Genomic DNA, 25,940 nt, shown 5'->3' on the forward strand with positions numbered 1-25,940 from the left:
AGGGAAAGAAGTGGTGTTAGACCGGAAGGGGATAAAAGGTCAGAGGTGATATTTTCCAAAAAAGCTGTGCATGTTATAGAGTGCCTTGTATGCTAAATTTTAGATAGACTTACCATATTATAAACTTTCCCTAATTTTCTCTCAAACTTTATTTTAATGAGGGAAGTTTCTAGGGCAAATCATGAAAATCTCAGTTTTACTAGAGTTTTAGTGAATAGCCACATCATTTCTCTATGACCTTAATTGTGTTCTTTTTTATAGATGATAACAAGGTCTTTAAAAACAGGTTGCTAGATGGTGTGAAGTCCCTTAAAGGTGAGTGAGAAACATAATAAGAATACAAATGAATATGAGATCTTCATTTTATACTGTTTCCAAGATATGAATTTGAATGCTGCCATCTGTCATATGTACTGATTGCAAATGTATGCTTTTTTGGACCTCAATCTTTATTTTAGCAGTTGAATCTGATGTTCTATCTTGGAAGTAAAGCACCACACTTTCTTGTCATATTCGAAATTTTCAGGAAGAGAAATATCAAATTTCATGTTTACATGGGAAAAAATATAAATGATTAGCAGTGATTCAGAGAACTTAATAAATAGAAAAAACTAAATTGGAAGTTCATTCATCAAAAGTCAACCTACTATTGTTTAGAACTACATAATGTTTGCCTCCAGTACCAGAATTCCCTAAGCATTCATTGAACATCATTTTTTTCAACCAGATTTTTTTTAATTCATTAAGAAAATTGAGGCTGGCAAGAGTGATAGCCCTCAGCTTTACATCTTCAATTCCTTTTTTTTAATTTTTTTTTTTCAACGTTTTTTTTTATTTATTTTTGGGACAGAGAGAGACAGAGCATGAACGGGGGAGGGACAGAGAGAGAGGGAGACACAGAATCGGAAACAGGCTCCAGGCTCCGAGCCATCAGCCCAGAGCCTGACGCGGGGCTCGAACTCACGGACCGCGAGATCGTGACCTGGCTGAAGTCGGACGCTTAACCGACTGCGCCACCCAGGCGCCCCAAAAAAAAATTTTTTTTAATGTTTATTTATTTTTGAAGGAGAGAGAGACAGTGTGAGCGGGGGAGGAGCAGAGAGAGAGAGAGAGACAGAATCGGAAGCAGGCTCCAGGCTCTGAGCCGTCAGCACAGAGCCCGATGCGGGGCTCGAACTCACGGACCGTGAGATCATGACCTGAGCCGAAGTCGGATGCTCAACCGACTGAGCCACCCAGGCACCCCTATGCTTATTTATTTTAAACGTTTTATTTATTTTTGAGAGAGAGAGGGAGAGAGAGCGCGCACGTGCGCATGCATGGGTGGGGTAGGGGCAGAAAGACGGAGACAGAGGATCAGAAGTGGGCTCTGTGCAGACAGCAGCAAGCCTGATGAGGGCCTTCAACTCACAAACCGTGAGATCATGACCCCGTCAACCAACTGAGCTGCCTGGGTTCTCTTTAATGTTTATTTATTTATTTTGAGAGAAAGAGAGAGCACACGCAGTGTGCAGGGAGGGGCAGAGAGGGAGGGAGGGAGCGAGAATCCCAAGTAGGCTCCACGCTGTCAGTGCAGAGCCTGATGCGGGGATCAGTCTCATGAACTGTGAGATCATGACCTAAGCCAAAATCAAGAGTCAGACACTCAACCAACTGAGCCAGCCAGGTGCCCTGAGATGCTTGGCTTTGACCAGCCTTTGCCTCTTCATCTGTCCCTGGAGTTCACAACTGGGTTTGCGTTGCCACTTAGTCCATTGCCTCACACTGATCATGGCGTGAAAAGGTTTCAGCACCACCACCGTCTGGGCCACAGCCCAAATCAGCCAAGTTCTAAGGTGTAGAATTCAGGTGAATTCTTAACTGACTTCCACATCCTCCCATTTTACAGGAGTATCCCTCTCTGGGGCTGATGACCGAGAAGCTATCCCAGAAAAACATCAATTTGATCTTTGCTGTAACGGAAAATGTAGTCAGTCTCTACCAGGTGACTGTGCCTTCAGGGATTTCGGGAGTGGGGTCTGTATTGGGTGGAGCCGTCTCTGGGAACCCAGGCACACTAGCACGGGCCATGCTTCCCAACCAGGAAAGCCCCTCCTCCAGCCTATTCCCAGGGGCAAATGGCTCCTTTTTATGGTCTCTCTCCTCCAACCTTGAACCTCACGGGATGGGTGTGTTGGTGTTTGTGGTGCTGGAGGGGAGTAATTTATTGGGGGAGAGGGGTGTGAGAAGTTCTTTATAATTTTTCTCAGGGCTGCAAAACTGCTAGGTTTGTTCCTGGAAGTGACAAGTAAAATATCCCATCCTTCCCTCAATCTTCGTTTCAAGACCCTCATTCTGATTTGGGGAGGGCTTTTGAGATCACCCTCTTCATTTAGTCAGCCTTGTACATCTCTCTGTCTTACCTTCTAGAACTATAGCGAGCTCATCCCAGGGACGACAGTGGGGGTTCTGTCTGCCAATTCCAGCAACGTCCTTCAGCTCATTGTTGATGCTTATGGGGTAAGTGTCTCGCACTGGGGTTGGGTCTGCTAAGAATCCACCTCACTCGGCATTCCCCAGGAGGGAACGCAGATTTTGGAGTCCTGGATGTGAGTCCACGATGCAGCCTTCACTGCCTTCCTCTTATTCTTCTAGAGGCTGGCTGGTGGCCAGCACTGGGAGGAATGCAGCCTTCTGAGAGGGAAATGGCTCAGAAAGAATTGCCAGGGAGTGTCAGGAGCAGTGGGTGGAAGAGCTTAGAGAAGGTGGAAAGGAAAGAGAGGTTGGGGGTGGTGATGAGGAAGGACAGGGTGAGGGATAGGGCTCCAACAATAGAGAGAAGAGGGAGCTGAGCCAAGGGGAAGATGAGGTTGGTTAAAAATTAGGTAAAAAAAGCTACTATCCAAGGTGACCAGTGCTAGCCCTCCCTTTTTGCATGTCTCTGAGGCTTGCAGGAGGGTGTGGCTGGTTTAGATTTTACCCAGATTCAACTAGACACCAGGGGGCACAGAGAGAGAGAGAGGAGCAGACCTTGGGCAGGAAATATTGTAAGAAATAGGCTCCTAAGGATGCTCTCCTCTGGCAGCTTCTAAGCAAACCCCAGCACCCAGCACTGCCGCGGTGAGTCCATGGCCACCTGGTATTTTACTTGGGGTGGAATTGGTTCCTGTCTACTTCCTCTCGGCTCATCTCCTTAACCTTCTTTTGCCCCCTTTCTGCTCAGAAAATCCGCTCTAAAGTAGAGCTGGAAGTGCGGGACCTCCCCGAGGAGCTGTCTCTATCCTTCAACGCCACCTGTCTCAACAACGAGGTCATCCCTGGGCTCAAGTCTTGTGTCGGACTCAAGATTGGAGACACGGTGAGGTGGGCTGGGCTGGGCAGGGGCTGAAGCTTCAGCTCTGGCCCTGGCCTTTGCCCCTGAGCGTCTGTGGGCACCCTTCCATTCCTCCCCTGCACCTTCTTCCCGAAGGTCATTACAAGTTGGATATAACGGAGCTGCCAACCTTTTCCTCTGACTCCTGTTGTCTAAACTTCTCCGCTACGTGGAGATCTTTAAAAAACTTGCGTTTAGCTTACCTCTGTTTGTTTATGCACAGCTGATTGCAAATGAAAATATTTCTTACCTTTGGCCCAGTCTCCAGCCTCCCCTAAGGTAATACCTGTCTTTCCTCTACAATGTGAAACGGCAGTCACATCTACCGATAGTTGCTGAGCGCCAACTTTGTGCCAGGCATCATTCGCTGCTGGAGATTCAACAGCAAATGGAACAGGCAAAAATACCAAATACCCACTGTCATAGACTTCCAGAACGCAAATGTTCATTTTGCCTCTCAGGTCCCTCTGTGGCCTCTATGGCTTTCTTTCCTTACTGGTTCTCTTCTGCTTCTGCCGATGGGGGGAGGGGTTGGTGAAGAGGGAGGGAAGCAGAAAGGGGGATAGCTATATCTCTATCACCGGTATCACCTGTATCTCTATCATTTCTGTATCTAGGTCCATCCATCTGTCCGTACACCTATCTATATTCTAGAACATGTGCACATATCCTGTCTAAGAAATATTGGCCGGAAAGGTGTTTGACTGCACAAGTGATGATGTACTATATGGAAATTAAACAGTAGATCCTGAGCCTTTGGTCACTGTGTGGCATCGTGTGGTGCCATATAGTGCTTTGTGTGTCTGGCTGACTGACCTTGTGTATAATCAGTCCAGCTGGCTTCATTGGCCAGAGAAGAATTTTTATAAGATCACAGGTTCTGTTCTGCTTGAGCTGGCTTATTTCACAGGTGGAATTAAAACACACACACACACACACACACACACACACACATATCCAGGGGCACCTGGGTGGCTCAGTTGGTTGAGCATCCAACTTCAGCTCAGGTCATAATCTTGTAGTTCGTGAGTTCGAGCCCCACCTCAGGCTCACTGCTGTCAGTCTGTCAGCGCAGAGCCTGCTTCAGATCCTCTGTCCTTCTCTCTGCCCTTCCCCCACTTGCAGTCTCCCAAAAAATAGATATATATATAAAAAAAACCAAAACCAACCTCTCTCCTGACTGTAAATTATGTCTGTGCACCCAACCAGATACAACTGGACAACTGTCCCCAGGCTTTTCTTTTTGCTTTGCAGACCTTGGTCATTTGGAGGCTGAGGAACTCCAGGTTGCTGGGGGATGAGACACCCAGTTTGGATATTCCCGGGCAGGGCAGGGCGGGGCAGGGCGGGGCAGGGCGGGGCTTCTTTCCCTCCAGGGCTGGAGTGATAACAGGGTGCGCCTGTGTTTGAATGCGGTCTTCCTTTCCACCCAGGTGAGCTTCAGCATTGAGGCCAAGGTGCGAGGCTGCCCGCAGGAGAGGGAGAAGTCCTTCACCATCAAGCCTGTAGGCTTCAAAGACAGCCTCACCGTTCAGGTCACCTTCGACTGTGACTGTGCGTGCCAGGCCCATGCTGAGCCTTACAGCCGCCGCTGCAACAATGGCAACGGGACCTTTGAGTGTGGGGTGTGCCGCTGCGGGCCGGGTGGCTGGGGTCCCAGTGCGAGTGCTCCGAAGAGGACTACCGCCCCTCGCAGCAGGAAGAGTGCAGCCCCCGGGAGGGCCAGCCCGCCTGCAGCCAGCGGGGCGAGTGCCTGTGTGGCCAGTGCGTCTGCCACAGCAGTGACTTTGGCAAGATCACGGGCAAGTACTGCGAGTGTGATGACTTCTCCTGCGTCCGCTATAAGGGGGAGATGTGCTCAGGTGAGTGAAACTGCACACCCTCCCGCCCCTGTACCCGCGCACGCTCGCTCGCACATCCACAGCCTCTGGAAACTTAGGCCGGGGCTTAGGTGGGCACAGGAAGGCCCAGCAGGCAGAGCCGAGTGGATGGTCCTTCCACTCCAACGGCAGAAGACAGGAAGGAGGTTCTCTGTAATTCCGCTCTGCTCCCCGCGTCCTTGCTCCTGGGGTACACAGCGGAAGGGAGCCTCTGCTCTCCTGGAGCATGGGAACGAGTGGGGGAGCCTGAAGGTGAAGACCGTTATTTTCTTTTCTTCCACCTGCCATCCTGCTAATACTTTAAATCACTGGCTCTTGATCATTTCAAGGATGCGGAACAACTCCCTTTTTAGGTTAAAAAAAAAAATCTCTGGCTGCTGGTAATTAGATTTTTAGTAGTTACAGATTCGGAAACTGCATGGTATCAGAATGCGTAGTAAAGTTGGTAGTAATTATTTTACATGAATTTGTCTTTTCATGACAAGACTTGGAAAATAGTAAAAAAGCAAGGCAATGGAGCACGTTTAACAGCCAATACACTCGGAACAATGAGTGGAAAATCATAAGCTCTTTTTACATGCTGGCACTATTTTGTTATCGCTATTGGCACTATAACGTTTTGGATTCTAGATCTGTGCTGTCAGATATAGTAGCCCCGTGTGGCTATTTATTTGTAAATTAGTCACATTGAATTATAACTTAAATAAAATTTAAATAAATTTAAGTTAAATGAAAAATGAGGGGCGCTTGGGTGGCTCAGTAGGTTAAAGCTCTGACTGCACTGCCAGGGTGTTGACTGCATAGAGCCCGCTTGGGATTCTCTCTCTCTCTCTGCCCCTCCCCCATTGGAGGTTTTTTTTTTTTTCCTCTCTCTCAAATGAACTTAAAAAAATGTAAAAAATAAATGAAAAATGAAAAATTCATTTCCTCTGTTGCTCAGGAGCTCCACGTGGCTCGTGGCATGCTGGACAGCACAGACATGGGAAAGGATTGCCATTGAGAGGCCCAGCCTGCAAACTGGGGGTTACGATTTTGGCTCCTTCTACCTGCAGGATACTTTTTGTCCTTCTCATTACAAAATTCAGTAAAGTCTTGAGGCCCACGGAAAATCTCAACCTGGTCTTTCCTTGCCCTAAAGACTGCTCCTAGGCTACTTCCCCAGCTAGACCAAGTGGAACTAATGTGAATGTCGTCTGTATGTGCTGACAATACTTGCAGAGGCAACTAGGCAGCCTGAGTAGTTCCTGGGGCACTGGGGATAGGTTTTCGCTGGATTATGGTCTCTGAGGCTTGATTCCTCTTGTGACAGAGAGATCAAAGACATTTGCAAGTTGTTTAGGATTGGTTTATGGGTGTATTGTGTGGTTAATTAACACAGATTATAATTGGCTTCTTTGGTGATCAAATCTATGGCGGAGATTGGCTTCCTTTGCAATGGGGCTTAAAGGAGCCGAACTAATCCAACCAGATGTTCACTTTAACATCTGCCTTTAAGAAAGCTTGATTAGAAAGGGCTGCCAGTGTGGTTCAGATGGTTAACTGACTCTTGATTTCGGCTCAGGTCACAATCTCAGGGTTTGTGAGTTTAAGCCCCACGATGGGCTCCTCCCTGACACTGTGGAGCTTGCTTAGGATTCTCTCTCCCTCTCTCTCTGCCCCTCTCCTGCTTGAGCTCGCTCTCTCTCTCAAATAAATAAACTTTAAAATTTATATATATATATGTATATATATATATATGTATATGAAAACTTGATTAGAAAGGTAAATCTATGTCATTCTTTTAAAAAAAAATTAAAAAGGGGGCACCTGGTGGCTCAGTTGGTTAAGCATCCTACTTCAGCTCGGGTCATGATCTTGCAGTTTGTGAGTTTCAGCCCTGCGTCAGGCTCTGTGCTGACTGCTCAGAGCCTGGAGCCTGCTTCAGATTCTGTGTCTCCCTCTCTCTTTGCTCCTCCTGTGCCCATGCTCTGTCTCTGTCTCTCAATAAGAAATGTTAAAAAAACAATTTGATTCTAAAAAAACTTAAAAAATTTTTTTTAATGTTTATTTATTCTTGAGAGAGAGAGAGAGAGACAGAGACAGAGCATGAGTGAGGGAGGGGCAGAGAGAGAGAGAGAGAGGGAGACACAGAATCCGAAGTGGGCTCCAGGTTCTAAGCTGTCAGCACAGAGCCCGACATGGGGCTCGAACTCACAAACCTTAAGATCATGACCTGAGCTGAAGTCGGAGGCTTAACTGACTGAGCCACCCAGGTGCCCCATAAATCTATGTCATTCTAAAACATGCCCAAGTCACATAAAAAAGACTTCTTTTTATTATCTACAACATTGTTTCCTTTATTCATGTCAGCAAAATTTGACAGAGATTGGAAAAAAATGGTAGCAGGGAGATTAGGGGAGAAAGAGATCAGGCACGGACCCCCCAACAGCAGTTTGAATTAGAGGGTGAGGGAGGCATTTCAGCTCATTTTACTAGTGAATAGTACTTACATCATATTCAGAGTACCAAAAGGAATGGTAAGTTTGATGTGGGAGACCACGGGGAGTAGGGTGGGGCTGAGGGGAAGAGGGTTGTCCTACGTGAGGCCTACAGATAGCCCCTTGGGGGCACCAGGGACAGAGGGAGGGCCACTTGTCCTCCAAGCCTCCTGGTTCCTGGTCTGGTATGAGGCAGGGTGGGAGGGACCGAGGGCAGAGTGTGTTTCCTTCAGCTGCTGGCCCCACCGATGCTGCGAAACAAAGCCATCGGGTTCAGCAGCCTGCTTCCTGCCTCTCACTGGTGCAAGCACAGCTCGTCAGCAATGCGCTCCACCCAATTCAGGAGGGAACCCCAGGCAGCAGCTCAGAGGCCTCCCTCCCCCACTGCCAGCCCGGGTGTTGTGTGCCTACTGGCTGCAGGTCTGGATCCTGTGGTGCTGCCGTCACACTCCCCAGTGACGGATGCTCAGGGACACACACTTATTGAGCACCTGTTCTGTGCCAGGCGCTCAGTCCACACGGGTGAACAGGGGGCATGCGTGATTCCTGACCACTCAGTTTGTAGACCAGTTCACCATTGTCTCTTCCCTGGGCTGCTGGCCTGGTCTGTTCTTTGCTGCAAGCAGTGGCTCACGAGGGGGGCATGCTATGACTTAGCCATTTCCCCAGCCTCTGGCCTTCCCCCTCCCCGCTGGAGGCATGGTCTTTTGTGGTCATCTGTTATCAGCACTTCCTTCGGAAACATCAGGGAGTGCATCCTTCTCCCCGAGGGACTCCCCGAGGGACTCATCCTTCTCCCCGAGGGACATCCATGAGCATAGATTGATCAGACACCCCTGAGCCAGGTTCTGTGCTGTAGTGTTGTGGGATAGGGAGGCATGAATAAGACAGTTTTGCCCTTAATTAACTTACCTGAGGATAATTCACAACATGAGGCAGAACGTGCCAGATCTTAGAAGTGAGGCGTCCTTGGGGCGCCTCGGTGGCTCAGTTGGTTAAGCGTCCAACTTCGGCTCAGGTCATGATCTCGTGGTTTGTGAGTTTGAGCCCCGCGTTGGGCTCTGTGTTGACAGCTCAGAGCCTGGAGCCTGCTTCCGATTCTGTGTCTTCCCCTCTCTCTGCCCCTCCACCCACTCTCACTCTGTCTCTCAAAAATAAATAAAACATTTTTAAAAAATTAAAGAAAAGAAGTGAGTTGTCCCTGGGGAATGTTATAGGAGTCTCCTGGAGAGAGACCCAGTGTGAACAGAGGAGGCCTGGGTGGCTTCATGGAGGAAGTAGGATGTCAGACAAAGGGTCGGCTCATAAGGCAGGGAGGAGTGGGGCTGACATCGGCCTGGGAGTCACGCTCTATAGGGAGAGGTCATTCCCTCTGACCTAAAATACTTGCTCCTCCCTTACCCCTCCCCCTCCCTCATCTCCACCCCTCCCCTGCTGCCTTCTTTTCTATTTCCCTCCTCTTTCTTACACTCTCTCTTCATTTCTCACCCTCCTCCTCTGACTTTGCTGTGAACCCAGGCTCAGCCACCCTTTTGCTGGAGGGATGCCAGTCCTGTGACATTACCGCACTGTAGCTTCCTTCTGAGGGCTGACCCTGCCAGGGCTCGGGCTCGGCCTGCCGGCTCCGGCCCGCCACTCTACTTCCAGCCTCGCTCCGTGGCTGGCCTGGCAGACCATCTTCTCAAAGGTTACTTTGTTTGGCCTCACAAAGGAAACACTATGGGACAAGGGTTTCTGAGGAGGCGGAGGCCTCCGGGTGCTGCCAGACCTCTGTGGCGTCTGCCTTTCCCTGTTCGGGAGCCATCACTGAAAGCTGCTTGTAGTAGACACTGTGGGGCCCCTCCAGCTGCTGTTAGGGCTGCTGATAATGGCTCACAGCTGCCCCTTCCTTGGAATTATCTTCAGCTGACAGGAGCTGTCTTGCCCTCAGACCTGGGCCAATGACTGGTGGACAAAGGTTACACAAGACCATTCCCTTTGCCTCCGGGTGGAGCGGGCTCTACTCTCCAGATATTTGGAGCTGGGGCAGCTGACCTTATGTTTGCCATCCAGAAAGAAGCAGACATCTCTTTCCAAGGCAGCAAAGGTGTGTCTGAGTCTTGAATAGAGGATGGTGCTAGGATCACTGGCAGAGAGACTCATTGACCAAGGGCCTCTAGTCAGACCCACTGGGGTCCCTGGGGAGCAGAAGATGCCAGCTAGTGTCTGTTTGAGCCTATGCACCTCGCTCTCCTCCACCATCTTGGGGCCCATCCGCTCACACAGTGACATGATTTTGAGACCCGTTGAGGTTACTTCCCCTTGGCTCCCTGCCTTTCCTCTGATTAACAGTCAGATTTTTATTATTCATCCACTTCTTCCTGATTCGGAATCCTTGAGAATGAGTCACCCTTTCTTCTGAGTTTGGGAGAGCCAAGTTTTCAAGCCTTGTTAAGTGATTAGGGGGATGTAGCACTGAGAGTTAACACCTGCATTTAACCAATCTACCCCCTACCCCAATCTCTCTTTCCCATTCCTACATTCATGCAGTAAAGTGAGTAGGTCTTTCCTACTAGGGCTGATGGCTCTCTGCAGTACTGTGATGATACAACACAGGGCACATGCTGGTGAATGTGTGTGTGGTTCCCAGGATTTTTTTTTCTTTTTTAATGTTTATTTACTTATTTTGTGTGTGAGAGAGAGAGAGGGAGAGAGAGAATCCCAAGCAGGCTCCAGGCTGTCAGCCCAGAGCCTGATGCAGGGCTTGACCTCACTAACCAAACCGTGAGATCATGACCTGAGCTGAAATCAAGAGTCAGATGCTTAACCAACTGAGCCACCAGGCACCCTACCCAGGAACTTAACTAGGACACAAGCTCCACGGTAATAGGGACCTTTCCTGTCTCATTCACTGCCGAATCTCCAGTGCCCAGTGTGAGCTCAATAAATATTTGTTGCATAAATGGATAAAGAAACATTAATTGCATGCCTACTGTATTTCAGACATTACGCTAATCCCTGCCGACGGACAAATTGATATGTCCTCTCTCACTGTGGAGCTCAAAATCTAGAAAGAGAAACAGATAGGCAAGCAAATGGGCTGGTCATGAGGGTTAAAATAGAGGCATATGTAAGTGCTGGGAGAACACGTAGTAGACAATTTGCTCCGGGGAGGTCAGAAAAAGTTATGGAGGGGAAGGAACTTTTGAGTTGAGCTTCGAAAGGTAAGTGGGAGTTTGGTAGCGATCACAGGACGAAAGGGCGTCAAGGCAGAGCTAGCAGCATGAGGCTAGAAGGATAGAAGGTGGTGACGCTTCCGTGGGGTGTTAATGAGTGGCCGTGGGAGGAGGGTGGATGAGGGTAAAGCTGGAGAGCAGGCTGAGCCACGGGTTGGGGCCCCTCACCTGCTGCCCGCCCCCTCGGGCTGTGTGCTTTCAGGTCACGGCCAGTGCAGCTGTGGGGACTGTCTGTGTGACTCCGACTGGACCGGCTTCTACTGCAACTGTACCACGCGCACCGACACCTGCATGTCCAGCAACGGGCTGCTGTGCAGCGGCCGGGGCGAGTGTAAGTGCGGCAGCTGCAAGTGCATCCAGCCCGGCTCCTACGGGGACACCTGTGAGAAGTGCCCCACCTGCCCTGACGCCTGCACCTTTAAGAAGTGAGTGGGCAGAGAAGTGAGTTGGAGCCAGTCGGGTGCTAGAAGGAGGGAGGGGGTCCCCCAGGCTAGAATCCCCAACCCTCCAGGTTCTTACTCACCAAAGCTTCAGGAGGAGGCATCCGCTGCAGCTAAGAGGCTAGCTTTCCTCTTCCCACGGAAAAGTTTGGGCAAAGAGGGAGGGAGAGCCAACCATGCAGGGGCCAAAGTAGCACCCGCTGGACTCCAGTTGGAGAAACCCCTCTCCTGGGATGGCATCCTGAATCCCTGAGTTGGGAGGAAGGCTAAACCAGGGAACTTCTGGGGAACGTTCTCATGTTCCGATCGTGTGGGAGAGTTGGGCTGGAGTTATGAAGGATTCTGTGAAACAGGAGATGTTCGCTAGTACAAACTCCACTCATCTGGGGTCAGGGGAAGCTCCTGCCATTTCTCTTGCCACTTTCAGCAGGGCTGGGCTCATAGGCATGCAACCTGTGCATTTGTACAGAGCCCTGTGCTTAGAAGGGCCCCATGCTTGGTTTACCGCTCTGCTGGCACTGTCTTGTAATGCTTAGGGATTTTTGAACAAGGGGCCTGACATCTTCTTTTGTGCTGGGTCCCCAGATTACATGACCGGTTCTGCCTTTAAGGCTCCTCGAAGTGGCACACGCCTTACCTCCTGTCACACTCTCGGATGGGACATGAAGAAGTTTAATGAGGGGACTGGGGCCTTCTGCCTGCCAGGCTCTGCCTCTGGGTGAGGAGGAACTCCCACCCCTGAACTCCAGACCCGACCCTCTGGGTCCCCCAGAATTGTCTTACAGGGGTTTTTGTTTCGGTGTTTGTTTTCCAAGGTGGGGCAGCTTTCTGGTGTGTGGATGTCAGAGCTGGACTGACACACACGTAGGTTTGCTCCTCTCTCGTCTTTTTTGTTTATTTTTGAGAGAGAGAGAGAGAGACAGAGTGCAATTGGGGAGGGGCAGAGAGAGGGACACATAGAATCTCAAACAGACTCCAGACTCTGAGCTGTCAGCGCAGAGCCTGACGCAGGGCTCAAACTCACAGGGCTCGAACTCGAAGACGGCGAGATCATGACCTGAGCCGAAGTCGGATGCTTAACTGACTGAGCCACCCAGGCGTCCCTCTCCTCCCTTGTCTTAATCTCTGTGTCGTCTCTCTTTTAGGAAGTGTGTGGAGTGTAAGAAATTTGACCGAGGAGACCTACATAAAGAAAATACCTGCAGCCGTTACTGTCGTGATGAGATTGAGCCTGTGAAGGAGCTCAGTAAGCTCAGCATGTCTTAGAATTGTGCACATATGCGGCTGCTGAAGTTTTCAGTTGATCCCAAAACGTGTCTATGTCTCATCAGTAAAATGGAAGAGTAATCCCTGCCTCAAAGGCATGTTGTACAGACCTGATGCACACTAGGCACTTAATAAAGGCCAGCTTCCCTGAGTCCTCTTGTGCCCTCTGCTAATTTGTTCCACAGTCCCTCCCCATTCTGCTGCTTCCCGGCACCCACAGACTCAGCAAGACCCTACAGATAACTTTTAAAGTATGTAGAAATCAACCCTAACTTGACCTCCCCAGGGAGAGGAAGACAATGCATCCCATTTTACGGATGAAGAAACCTAGGCTAGGTGATGTCAGTTTAGGAGGCTAGTAACCATTTACTGAGTTTACTTAACTGAGAGTGTTCAGCAATGCCCAGGCATACTGCTCTGCTGGTTTGGAGGGAAACCTTCACCCTTATGGATTTTAGCTAAAATCATAATGCTGTAGCCTTTTTTGGCTCTCTGGAGCCCTTCCTAGAATAAGACAGATAAAAATACAGTGGTGAGCAAAACTCTTGCCTGCAGTCATTGTAGTTTGAATTTCTTTTTTTTTTTTTTTTTTTTTTTTAATTTTTTTTTTTTTTTCAACGTTTATTTATTTTTGGGACAGAGAGAGACAGAGCATGAACGGGGGAGGGACAGAGAGAGAGGGAGACACAGAATCGGAAACAGGCTCCAGGCTCTGAGCCATCAGCCCAGAGCCTGACGCAGGGCTCGAACTCACGGACCGTGAGATCGTGACCTGGCTGAAGTCGGACGCTTAACCGACTGCGCCACCCAGGCGCCCCTGTAGTTTGAATTTCACCTTGACCAAAAAGGGGATAATCTTTGTTGCTGTCAGCACATCTGATGTTATCTGGGTCAGCTAGGCATTGGTTGGTCTAGGGAGATGGCAATCTCTCCTGAGATAGCTGTCTCTCACGAAGGCAGGAAACATGTTTTCAGTGAGAGCCACAGTGAGACACAGCCAGTCAGTCGGCTTCTGGCTTGGGGTGTTACAGAAAAGGGTCAGCTCTCTGGATCCTTTGGCTAATATCAGAAGTGGGGCTGGTGGGGGGGGGGGTGAGGGGCATGATTTGGGGATTGAGTTTGAAGAGACGGCTTTTCCTCCTGAGGAGAATCGGTATGCTGTGATTAGCTCAGGCGGGCAAGACTGCTGAGAGAGATGTGAGATGTTTTTATTACCTAGACCAGAGGGGAATCTCAGGTTAGTTGAAAGTATTTCTCTTACCCCCACCCCCGTGCCATGATAATCATAAAGATAAATGCTTGTTTGTATGGAATTGTGTAACTTATAAAAGTTAGGCAAGTATCTTTTCATACACATGATCTTGTCTTTTTCTCAGCCACCTAGTAGAGTAGAACTGTGGTACTGTTGTTATCTTCATTTTGCAGATGAGGAAACTGAATCTCAGGAAAGCTACATAACTTGCCCGAACAAGTTAAGCTTAGAATGAATCTGGAAATCCTTACTCTTTCCACTGTACTCTTATACCACTAGTTTTCGGGCGGCTCATTGAGTTCAAGTCTGATACTACACTTGATCTTAGCCAAAAGGCCGAGAAACAATCATTGAGTTCAAGTCTGGTGTGCTCTGAGACTCCTGTTTTAGTTCTGTTCCATCACGTACTTGTGTTGTGATCTTGGTGCATTTGCTTAACATCATCGTGTGTCAGTTTTACCTGTCTGGTTGCATCACTATAGGACGTGGTGCAAATGATAGAGGGGCACCTATAGTTTCCCTGTCAGAATAAGAGGCTTCAGAATTAGAAGGGGTGAAGCCTACAAAAAAGTGATGGGAGTCAGAGAAGAGAGGCTGGCTCTGGAGAGGAACACTGGATCAGACGCAGAAACGGAAGAAATGTAAGGGCTTTGCCAACAAACTATTGAGAATAGTTGAGCCAGGAGGGAAAGGAAAGAGAGGGAAGGGAACACCCTTCTCTATTAGGTACTGTTCACTTGACATCATTTAGTTCTCTACCAGTGTTGTGAGGTGGGTTATCCTTTTCCTTTCATAGATGAAGAAAGAGCCAATGAGGTCAAGTAACTTCCCCAATATTACGCAGCTGACAGGTGGTAGAGCCAGGCTTTGAATCACACTGTGTCATGTGTTCTGTCATGTCCCTTCCAAGGGAAGGAATACGAACCAAAAAGGGTCTGGGAGGGACAAAATTCAGCAGCGAGGGTCATCTAGAGGCAATTGCCAGGCACAACAGCCATCTCAAGTCTAGGCATCTTGCCTAATGTCAGGCATAGGGTTTCCTGTTGCATACTTTCTCAGAAGTCCCATGACTGGGGTTTGGGGATGGCCCCGTCTTCCAGGAATTGCCTTGTTTTTCACTCTCCCATATTTTCCCCTTCCTCAGAGGATACTGGCAAGGATGCAGTGAACTGCACGTACAAGAATGAAGATGACTGTGTTGTCAGATTCCAGTACTATGAAGACTCCAGTGGAAAGTCCATTCTCTATGTGGTAGAGGAGCCAGGTACGTGAACCGCCAGGGCCCCTGACACTGCACCTATAGGGAGAGGGAGAGCCACGTTAGGCAGCAATTTCCACCCATTACGCCTCTTACACAGAACAGCCAAGTTAAGACTACCTTACAAGTGGTAAGTTAGGGCCTGTCATCTGGGGGTGGGAGATATTTAAATACCAATCTTTGTGAGAAAGTGACTTGCTAATTGAGGAGGCAGAAAAAGAAGGTGAGTAAGGAAAGGAAGAAGGTAGATATGGATCCCACGAAGGGACAAAATACATCCTGGCATTTTTTTGAGGTGACAGTATTAAGAAGTGAGGAATTTAAAGTCTGGGACTCTTCAGCATCCGCTCCACTTAAGGTCAGGTGGTTGCCAAGGGCAACCTGTTCGCTGCTTCAGAGGAAGGCCTGATGCTTTGAGGTGTTGACCTTACCAGGGTCACCATGAGACACAGTACTGGCTTTGAGGCACCAAGCCAAGGTGTTCTGAGCACTGAAAAGATAGTGCTTGCTCTCACAGCCTTCTGGAAGCAGGAGGAGCTCATCCGTCATACACAGACCAACCACAGGTTTGTCGCCATCCAGTGTAGTAGATTAGCTCTCTTCCCCTTACCACCCCCGTCTCCTTCCTTTCTCTTACACAACAGACGAAGCGATGAATCACTAGAAAATATTTTCGAGTACTTATTGTATATCAGCCAGTAGACTAGGTGCTGGGAATATAACAATAAATCAAGCAGATGTGGCACTCACAGGCCAGGGGGAGAGGGACATGTAAATTGATAGTGATACTGCTGAGGGACAAGGGCTGTGCCAAGGCGGGGGGTAGACAGGAGCTTCTATGAGTGAAGGAACAATGTCTGAAGGCAGAGACTAAGTCAGTTGGTTGCTCGTCAGTTGATTCCTACAGCTGTAGAAATTTCTTCAAATCCTCCTTCAGACCAGGGTCCAGCAAACACTTTCTGTTCAGGGCCAGGGGTTAAATATTTTAGGCTTTGGCGGCACCTGGGTGGCTCAGTTGGTTAGGTGTGTGACTCCTGATTTCAGCTCAGGTCATGATCTCATGGTTCATCGGTTTGAGCCCCACATTGTGCTCCGCACTGACAGTGTGGAGCCTGCTTGGGATTCTCTCTCTCTCTCTCTCTCTCTCTCTCTGCCCCTCACCCACTCGTGCTTTCTCTGTCTCAAAATAAATATTTTAGGCTTTGTGGGCCTTGTGGTCTCTGCCATGACTACTCTGCCATTGTAACAGGAAGGCAGCCATAGTCTATATTTAATGCACAAGCCTAAGTATATTTAGAAAGACAGGTGGCAAGCCACATTTGGCTCCCAGACAATAGCTTGCTGGCCCCTGCTTTAGGAAAGTGGGTCTCCAACTTTTCTATGTTCCCCTTGCTAAAAAATCGAGAGTCCTGAGCCCCATGCTGCTTCCATGAGCCTCTATGTTCTTTTTATTTGATTTTTTATTACATTTTTAAATGTTCATTCATTTTTTGAGAGAAAGATGGAGCACGAGTCGAGAGAAAGATGGGAGGGGCAGAGGGAGAGGGAGACACAGAATCCGAAGCAGGCTCCAGGCTCTGAGCCCAACGCAGGGCTCGAACCCATGAACTGTGAGATCATGACCTGAGCCAAAGTCAGACACTTAACCGACTGAGCCACCCAGGTGTCCCCAGCCTCTGTGTTCTTGAATAGTGCTCCTGGCAGTTGTGAGACGCCCCAATATTTGAGTGCCTCTGCTTTGGACACATCACTTCCCCTAGTGAGCCTTCTCAGACCTCCTCCATCATCCTTTCTTCTGATTCGGTTGGGTGCTCCTGTTTGAGTCCCAGAGCAGCTGTGTTTCCCTTAGATGGGCCTTCATTCCACCATTAACTTGCTTCTTTAATCACCCATCTCCCTCAGTAGATCACGTGCCCCACGAACACACGAACCATCTGTCTTATCTATCGTTATATCTCCATACTTGGCTCAGTCATCTACAGAGAAGATACTTAGTAAACGGGTTTTGAATGAGTTACTAGGACTGATTATTCGAGTTGACAGGCAGGCTTGCATACATGTTGATAACCTGCTCGGAGAACTTTGGCTGCTTGGAGAAGGAAGCGGGTGACAGTGGAAAGAAGCTCTACTACATCCGGGTCAGCCAGGGTGTTGCTGGCTGCATGGGTACCGGAGAGCATGGCGCCCCCTACCGTGATATTGTTCACCTGCCTTTCCCAGGGCTCTCACCCTTCAGAAGGGAGAAGGAAGGTAAAGGAAAGGGTATGACCTTAATTTTATTTAGCGACTCAAGGGAAAGCTGACATGGGAAGGGGAGAGGGCAGAGTCTGGGTATGTATCTGTGGGGGAGCACATGTGGATTATTTGGCCATGACCCCTCACACTTTCCCGCCCACCTGTGTTAACACGTTTCATGGATTTTTCCACACCCGCCCTATTTGCACCTTTGTGCTTTCTCATTTTTGAAGGGCAGTACGTTCTTGCTTTGGGGTTTAACGTTACTTCATCTCTGCTATAACAATCCTTGCAGGTGCTTCTGCTGTAACACCAAAATCTTTTGGCTTGATATTCTTAGATGGAATCCACTACTTGGAATTATGGGGCAGAAAGATGGTGATAACCTGAGCTGGTACAAATAACCCCCCAGGGTGGGGGGTGGAGTAGCTTTTCTGATGTAGATTCCATCCTCCACATGAGGAGATGGGACCCCAGACCCATATTCCCTATCTTGTTGCCCTGGAATTCTGAATTTGACCTCTCTTCTCACCTACCGCCCCCAACTATTTTCAGGGGTTCTGGCTTTGTGCAGAATGTGTCATCTGAGGTCCCAGAGCATAGGAGGGGATTATTCTCATTCTCTTCCCCAACTCATGCCTTTGCGGATGGTCTCCCTGAAGGGCTGGGCCACTGCAAGGCAGTAGAGACAGCACTGCCAAAGGGCTTGGCCTTGACTGGGTGGTGTTCAGCCTACTATGTGGAGTGGGCTCCGCTGAGCTGGGTCCTTATCACTCCCAGATAGAGTTGCCTCGTCGAATACAATATGTCCCATTCAACATTTAGTACCTACTTAGGCTGAAAAATTATTGTTTATCTGAAATTCAAGTTTAACTGGATTTCCTGTGCTTTTGTCAAACCTGCCAGCCCTGCCCAGTCTTTCCTGACCTTGGGTCTCCACGATGGGTCCTCATCACCGTGGCTGAGAGAGCTCTCTAGAGACTAGCTGATCTCATCATCTTCTTCCGGGAATCCTGCCATCTACTCCTTTCAGGACAAATGCTTAATAGATGTTTTTGCCTGAAGACCTCTTGACATTCTACTTGTCCTGCCCATACTGACATGCAGAATTGAAGAGATTTCACTCTGAGGTTTGAGGGTCAGCCCTCTCTTCCCAAGAATTCATAATTGTTGTTCCCGGAAGAGCTGGTGCCCTTCACTCCTGGGAACTCAGACACTGGAACCTCACAGCCTCTCTCCAGATGCTCCTTTAATTATAGACAGGTTATAATTTGGTAGCTTGGGAAATAGCCAGCTTGGGTCTGCATCGGTGGTTGTTTTTGGGTCATGTGTGGTGAGCATAGGGTGTATGTTTAGAGAAGAAGGTGGGAGACAGTGTGGAAAGTAGGCATGACCACCTCTCCAGACCCATCAATACCCGTATATTCAAACACCTAATTACATAACACCTGAGAAGTTACTGGAGTGAGGTCACCCATCAGACACCTGTGGTTTATGGGAAGCAGAGCTCTGCAGAGCACAGTCAGCTTGGTCTTCAGAGGGGTGATGCACCTCTGTCTGTGTTGGTTGTTGACTAGGGTTGAACAGGAAGTCGGCTTTCAATAGGGTTAGGATTAAAGATGACGAAATATTTTGGGAAGGAACCCAAAATATTGTCTGGGTTGGCAGGCTTCCTGGTCTCTGTGCTAACAAGGACATTAGGTTCCCAGCCCTCAGAGATGTACATATCCAAACCAGAGAAACAAATACAAATGCCTAAGGAGCTAGGTAAATAAATTAGTGAAAACAGGTGTAACAAGAACACGAGTAATAATGGTAGCTGATAGTTATTGAGCACTGAGTCTGTGCTAGGCAGTGTTCTGAGTTCTTTAAATATATTTAACTTATTTGTTTATTTTTACAGGTTTCTTTTTTTTTAAATATTTATTTTGTGGGAGGGAGAGAGAGAGAGAGAGAGAGAGAGAGAGAGAGCATGCACGAGTTGGGGAGAGGGGCAGAGAGAGAGGGAGAGAGAGTCCCAAGCAGGCTTCATGATCAGCATGGAGCCCGATGCCTGGGTGGCTCAGTTGGTTAGGCGTCCTACTTCAGCTCAGCTCACGACCTTGCAGTTCGTGGGTTCAAGCCCCTATTGGGCTCTGTGCTGACAGCTCAGAGCCTGGATCCTGCTTCAAATTCTGTGTCTCCCTCTCTCTCTGCTCCTCCCCCACTCATGCGCACTCTCTCTCTCTCTCTCTCTAAAAAAGAAATAATCCTTAAAAAAATAAATAAGTTGGGGTGCCTGGGTGGCGCAGTGGGTGTTCGACTTCAGCTCAGGTCATGATCTCACAGTTCGTGAGATCGAGCCCCGCGTTGGGCTCTGTGCTGGCAGCTCGGAGTCCGGAGCCTGCTTCGGATTCTGTGTCTCCCTGTCTCTCTGCCCCTCCCCCATACATGCTCTGTCTCTCTCAAAAATAAATAAACGTTAAAAACAATTTTTAAAAGTATATATTTAACTTAACTATGCTTCATAAGTTTTGGAATTCAGTGCTATTACTTTCTGCATTTTAAACATGGAGAGATAGGAAACAGACACCCAGAAAGGTTAAATAGTTTATCAAAGGTCACATAGCAAAGTAAGTTGTCAGCCAGGATTCGAACCCTGGCGGTCTAGCTCCAGAACCCACAGTAGCACAGCCTCCATGACAAGTTAACATGTTGCCTCTGTTTAGTGGAGAAAAGAGGGTGGTGACAAGTCTGGCAAACTAGAAAATGTGTCCCATCTAAAGGGGACAGCAGCTACTCACATCTAACCAGAGCTGCCCTGTGGGTGCAGTGTTTCCAGACCTTTTTATTTATGTTTAAAAAATTTTTTTTTACTTTTATTTATTTTTGAGAAACAGAGTGAGACAAAGCGTGAGCAGGGGAGGGGCAGAGAGAGAAGGAGACACAGAATCTGAAGCAGGCTCCAGGCTCTGAGCAAGCAGTCAGCACAGAGCCTGATGCGGGGCTCGAACCCACAAAGTGTGAGATCATGACCTGAGCCGAAGTCAGACGCTCAACCGACTGAGCCACCCAGGCGCCTCTATTTATTCATGTTTTTAAAGGGAAGAAGAAGAATCTGAAGTTTTAGGGGGATAATCTCCTGCTTATTCCATGCTGCCAACAAAATAAAAATTTAATCAAGCTTTTGTTTTAAATCCAGTAGAGTTAACATAAAATCAACTTTTTAATAAACACTTGAGTAGGTTAGATTCTACCGGGGGTGACCTGCTTATGACCTCTAATTTAAACTACTCAGGACAGATTATTGCTGTCTTAAATATTGGTGCTCCCCCCCCCCTTTAAAAATTTTGATTTATTTTGTAAGCCCTGTTTCCCTCAGAGAGATTTCTAGTAATTTCTTACTTGGTCAGGTTGCCTTTACAACGTCCCTGCTCTGTGCTCTCTCCTGACAGAGTGTCCCAAGGGTCCTGACATCCTGGTGGTCCTACTCTCAGTGATGGGGGCCATTTTGCTCATCGGCCTTGCTACTCTGCTCATCTGGAAGCTCCTCATCACCATCCATGACCGGAAGGAGTTTGCTAAATTTGAGGAAGAGCGAGCCAGAGCAAAATGGGACACAGTAAGAGTCGGGGCTGGGCATTTTCTTAAGTCATTGGTTTGAGAGCCTCAACTGGAAATAGTAGGTACTTAGGGGAGCCAGGTTCAGCCAGCACCATAATTTCCCAGTTAGTCTCTGTTGTGGAAATTGGGAGATGGTCCTGTTGTCTTTATTATTCCTGAAAACCACCTGAGTCTCTCACTGCCACACAGTGACCATAGGTCCCATAGGTGAGAACTGACTGAGTACAGGTAGGGCCCAGCTCTGCTCTGGACACTGACATAATCAAAAGGAAACATATTCTCTAATTGAGGAAGACAGGACAAATGATGGGGGGTGGGGAACGTTATTATTGCCAGTTTGTAGATAAGAAAACTGAGCACAGAGACGTTCAACAGCTTGCCCAATTGTGGGAGAGAATCAAGTTATGATAGAAATGACTCTTTGGGCCAGCCTCTTAAAACATATCCTCTCTGCAATTTATTCTGATTGCATTCAATCAAGCATCTATTGAGAACTTTCTATATACTTAATTTTGCTCTGTTCTCCTTTGGCTCATCTTCCACATTCTGACTTTTTTTTCTGGACCTTCCAAAATGGCTGTTTGAGTCCATGAATGTCTAGCGGGAGGCTGAAAGTTTGTTCTCATTTGATGGTCACCTCAGGCCTTGGTACTCAAGGGTCCCAAGAAACTTGAGATGTTTCTGTTCGTACAGTGTAGAAATCTGGAATCTCAGCGGCACATGAGAATGTGTTGTATTTCTTGAAATGGGACTCCTAAAGACGGCCAGATCTTATGGGATTTATCACTTTTTGTTAGAAAATAATTTGGGCAACCCAGTGAGGGTCTTATTTTTTCCTGCTAACATGACAGTGGGTAGCGCTTGGAAGGATGAGATGAGAACAAATTAAAATTATTTTGAGTGAAAGCTATCCTCTCTGTTTCAGCTACCACCTGCTACATTTCTCGTCTCTGCCCGCATCCGCCAGCATAGTCACAACAAAAGAAAAAAAAAATTGGAGAAGGGCAAAAGAGAGAGTTCAGGAGAGAAGCAGGAAATAGATACTGGCTACAAGTGGTACTGAGGTGTTTGGGGATCACCAAAAAGTAATGGGTTGAATTCAACCCCTTCGAAACAGCAGCACAATGGCATTCCACTTTCTCTCTCCTCTTATTTCCTACCCACTCCCATCTCAGGAGCGAATATGGGGTTACAATGAGCATTAAGCGATTCATGGATGGTGTAGCCCGGAGAAAGGTGTCTTGGGTAAACTCTTCAGGCGAAATGTAATCATTGAGGGCAGGGAAGAATTGAGGAATTCACTGTAAGACACATTTCTGTTCTCTCCGCAGGCCAACAACCCACTGTATAAAGAGGCCACATCCACCTTCACCAACATCACCTACCGGGGCACTTAATGACAAGCAGTCATCCTCAGTTCACTGTCAGGCTGTCCCAGAATTGTGGACACATCTGCTGTCATGTTTACAGGGAACGAAATCCGTGGGGCAGGATCGGGGGCTGGGAGTGGGGTGGGTTACAAGAATGTCAGTATGTGGAGGTGTGGGTCTCTGTGCGTGTGTGCGCGTGAGTGTGCTGCATGTGGGGGAGTGTGTAATTTAAAACTTGAGGTGTGTCCAGACACGTGGAGCTCCTCAGCCTTTGTCCGCAGAATGCCTCCTTCAGGGATCCTTCCTGCTTAACCTTAGGGTGACCCACGTAGCTGAGCAGGTACTGTTCATTACCTCACTGAGAAGCCAGCTTTCCTTTTCCGGCCATTTCTCCCGAAGAGAAGGGCAGGGCTGAGCCTCTCGTTCCAGAGGAAGGGGCCTTGACTCTGCCTTGAGTTGACGGTTCTTGGGTCCGACGCTCAGCAGCTCTGATAGCAAATGCTGGGCTCCGCAGCCTTGTCGTGTCATCTGGACTTTGATCTCCTTTGCCTTCCCTCAGGCTGACGGAGAAATCAGAAGCAAGAGCAGCCATCGGAGTTGCCTATGTCTTTTGCTGTCCCCTCAATCCAGTATGGTTCTCTCACAAGGGGAGCCCTTGCCAGCAATTCTGTTGGGAGTGAGGATGGGAAGGCCACTCAGGGGTCATGCATGGCCTGGATGAATGTGCCAGAGTCCCCCAGTTCATAATCATCACCCTTCACATTTGTCTCCTTGGCACCCCACCCTAGAAGTTCGATTGGAGGACGCGTGTTACCCTTAGACCAGCATCACCTCTTTACCTGCTACGTCTACACTCTCACTGCTGTAGACATTTGCTACATACTGGGAATTTCTTTCATGACCGGACGCTTTTCCTCCCAGGGAGAGTGCTGTGATGAGAGCCAGAGATCTGGCCCCACCCTTCAGGCCCTCTGCCCCTTGTCCAAGGCACCCCCCCGCCCCTACACCCAATCTGGTGCTTCTGTGTGCTACATCCATCCATGGGGCTGATTGCACTTATCTACCTCTTGGCTGTCTTGTGAAGGAATCATTCCCATGGGTCTCTGAGTCTGCTGGGCATATGTGCCACATTTAGAATGATGGGCCAGTTGTATCAGCGTGTGTGGCCTATTCTCCTACGGGCTGGGCAACCTCATTTTAACTCAGTCTTTAATCTGAGAGGCCACAAGTGCAATTTTATTTTATTTTTCTCATTGGGTCACCTGAAACCATGATGAGGCTTGCTTAATCTAAAGGAACATGTACAGAAACACATTTGCATTATATTTTGTAGTTTTATTTGAGGAGGAAGGAGCATATTTAAAAACAAACAAACAACCCCACATAGACTTGGGATGGATACAGACCCTCCCACTTGGCATCATTCATAGGGAGTTGCTGCCCATTTGCTGGATCTGTAGGGGCTCTCTCATCCTGGGAGCCTGTGGGGATGGCCCCACGGGCATGCTGGGCCATTCTGAGCAGGAGGGGTACAAGTGGTTCTTTTCTCCTAGCAGTTGCTTCCTTGGTGTTCACATTGGTCTAAACATTAACAACCACCCTCACCCCCCATTCATCAAGAAAAAGGAAAGAGCTATAGACAGTGGTCTGACGATCAGAAAATGTAAGTCCTGGCCTCATTGTTGCAGCTGAGGAAGTTTTACCCTTAATTAAGGCAAGCCTCTCTTCCTTCCCTTCGGGGCTCAGTTTTCTAGTTTGAAAAATGATAGTTTGGACCAGCCAGTCTGGAAGGTGTCTTTCAATATTGATAATCTGAGATGCTGGGATTTACTGTGGCATCAGACATACAGTCAAGATTCCATGAGATGTTGATACTACTTTTTTTGTTAAGTTGGGAGATCTGAGAGACCAGCTTTTGCAAGAGCAGATGTCATTCCACATCACCTTTCTCAATGAAAAAGCCTCATTCTGTCCTCTCTTAGAGCCCCTTCTCCAATGTTTGTTAGCAGTCACATTTCCTAATGTAGCACTTAAGCTCCACTTAGTTTATTATTCCTTAGCTCACTTTGCACACGTTTGCATCCACATATAAGGGAGAGGAATCCATTAAGAAGTAGCTGAAATGTGTATTCTGTATTCGTGTGTTAACACTGAGAATAAGCCTTGGAATTAGGAGTAGGGCAAATGACTGAGCCTTGTCTCACCCATGGATTACTCTTTACTGAAAGGGATGGTAGTACAGTAGAGGGGTAAATGGGGGAGGGGAGGGTCGATAATGAATCCCAGAAGTTTAGAACCTAACTATACCCTTTGGCTACTGAGACAAGAGTCCATTAAAGCAGTAGTTGGACCTTTTCTTTAGATAAGATGGTTTATATGAAGACACTATATCAAAGGAGGAAGAACATATATTTAAAGGATGAAAAAATCAGTAGGACTCTTTGAGCTTCTGGAAAGAGACTCCTAGGCTTTAAAAAGGCGCCGGGTGGTTCAGTTGGGTGTTTGACTTTGGCTGAGGTCATGAACTCACATTTCGTGAGTTCCAGCCCCACATCAGTCTCTGTGCTGACAGCTCAGAGCCTGGAGCCTGCTTCGGATTCTGTGTCTCCCTCTCTCTCTGTTCCTTCTCTGTTCACGCTCTCTCAAAAATAAATAAAGATTAAAAAAAAAAAAAGACCAATACTCTTTGTATGCGGGGAGAACCTGTAGCTGCGTTCGCAAGACAGCAAATGGCAGTCAGTTTGGGCATCACGTAGGGTGAACATCTAAATAGTATTTTGGTATCAGCACAGCCCAAAGAAGTTATTTATTTGTGCTCAGCTCATCTGGAGAGAATGTATGTTCAGTCTCAGGGTGTGTGGATAGTAATGGGAAGCTTGGGATGCTCCTGACAAGTTGTCACATAACGAATCCCTTCTTTCTCTCTCAGATATTCCTAGACCATCCATGATTTCAAGATCCCTCTCTTTGTTAGGTATTCCTGGTTGAAATGACTTAAGTGCCTTCCTGACTTCCTAACCACCCCCTCTGTTTGAATTGTGCAACAGTAAATTAAATGTGCTTTCCAAAAAGAATTGACCTAAGGCTGCCCAGTTCTTCCTGTGTTGTTATTTCTGTTTTCTTTGGGTGAAAAGAGTAAATGTCATCGCCTCAAAAATGATTATTTTAGAACAAGCCTGTTTCCAAATGTAACCAAATGATGACCACCACGGGGACTGAAGTTTACTCCAGAACCCAGAGCGTTTCTTTAGACTTTCATAATGTTTTCAAACTGAGTAGGTTATTGCTGTTCTAAGAGTTGGAGTTTTTTGTCTTTTAATTGGGGATTTTTTAGGAACTTGTGCAATCTCAATAGAACAGACTGTCAGTTTGGCCTAGGTTTTGTTTGCAGGAGGCATAAATCAGTACAATAAAGGCTTGATGGCAGATTATTGACAGGATCATTTAAATGCCCAGCTTTAGGGGGAAAAATGCCCAACTTTTATTTAAGGAATTGGGTCTCAAAATGTGGTTTGAGGACCAGCAGCCTCCATATCACCTGGGAAGTTGTTAGGAATAAAAATGCACAGGCCACGCCCCAGGGCTACTAACT

At 47.9% G+C, this 25,940-nt stretch overlaps 2 pseudogenes; one reads left to right on the forward strand and one right to left on the reverse strand.

Moving 5' to 3' along the window:
* The first annotated feature begins 1,676 nt into the window (after positions 1 to 1,676).
* LOC144615237 (integrin beta-3-like) lies at positions 1,677 to 25,422 on the forward strand (annotated as a pseudogene).
* Positions 14,076 to 14,230, reverse strand: LOC144615239 (U2 spliceosomal RNA; annotated as a pseudogene).
* Positions 25,423 to 25,940: the final 518 nt, after the last annotated feature.

This window comes from Panthera onca (genome assembly GCF_046562875.1).
Source record: "Panthera onca isolate mPanOnc1 chromosome E1 unlocalized genomic scaffold, mPanOnc1 haplotype 2 h2.Chr16_ul_8, whole genome shotgun sequence".
Lineage (NCBI taxonomy): Eukaryota > Metazoa > Chordata > Mammalia > Carnivora > Felidae > Panthera > Panthera onca.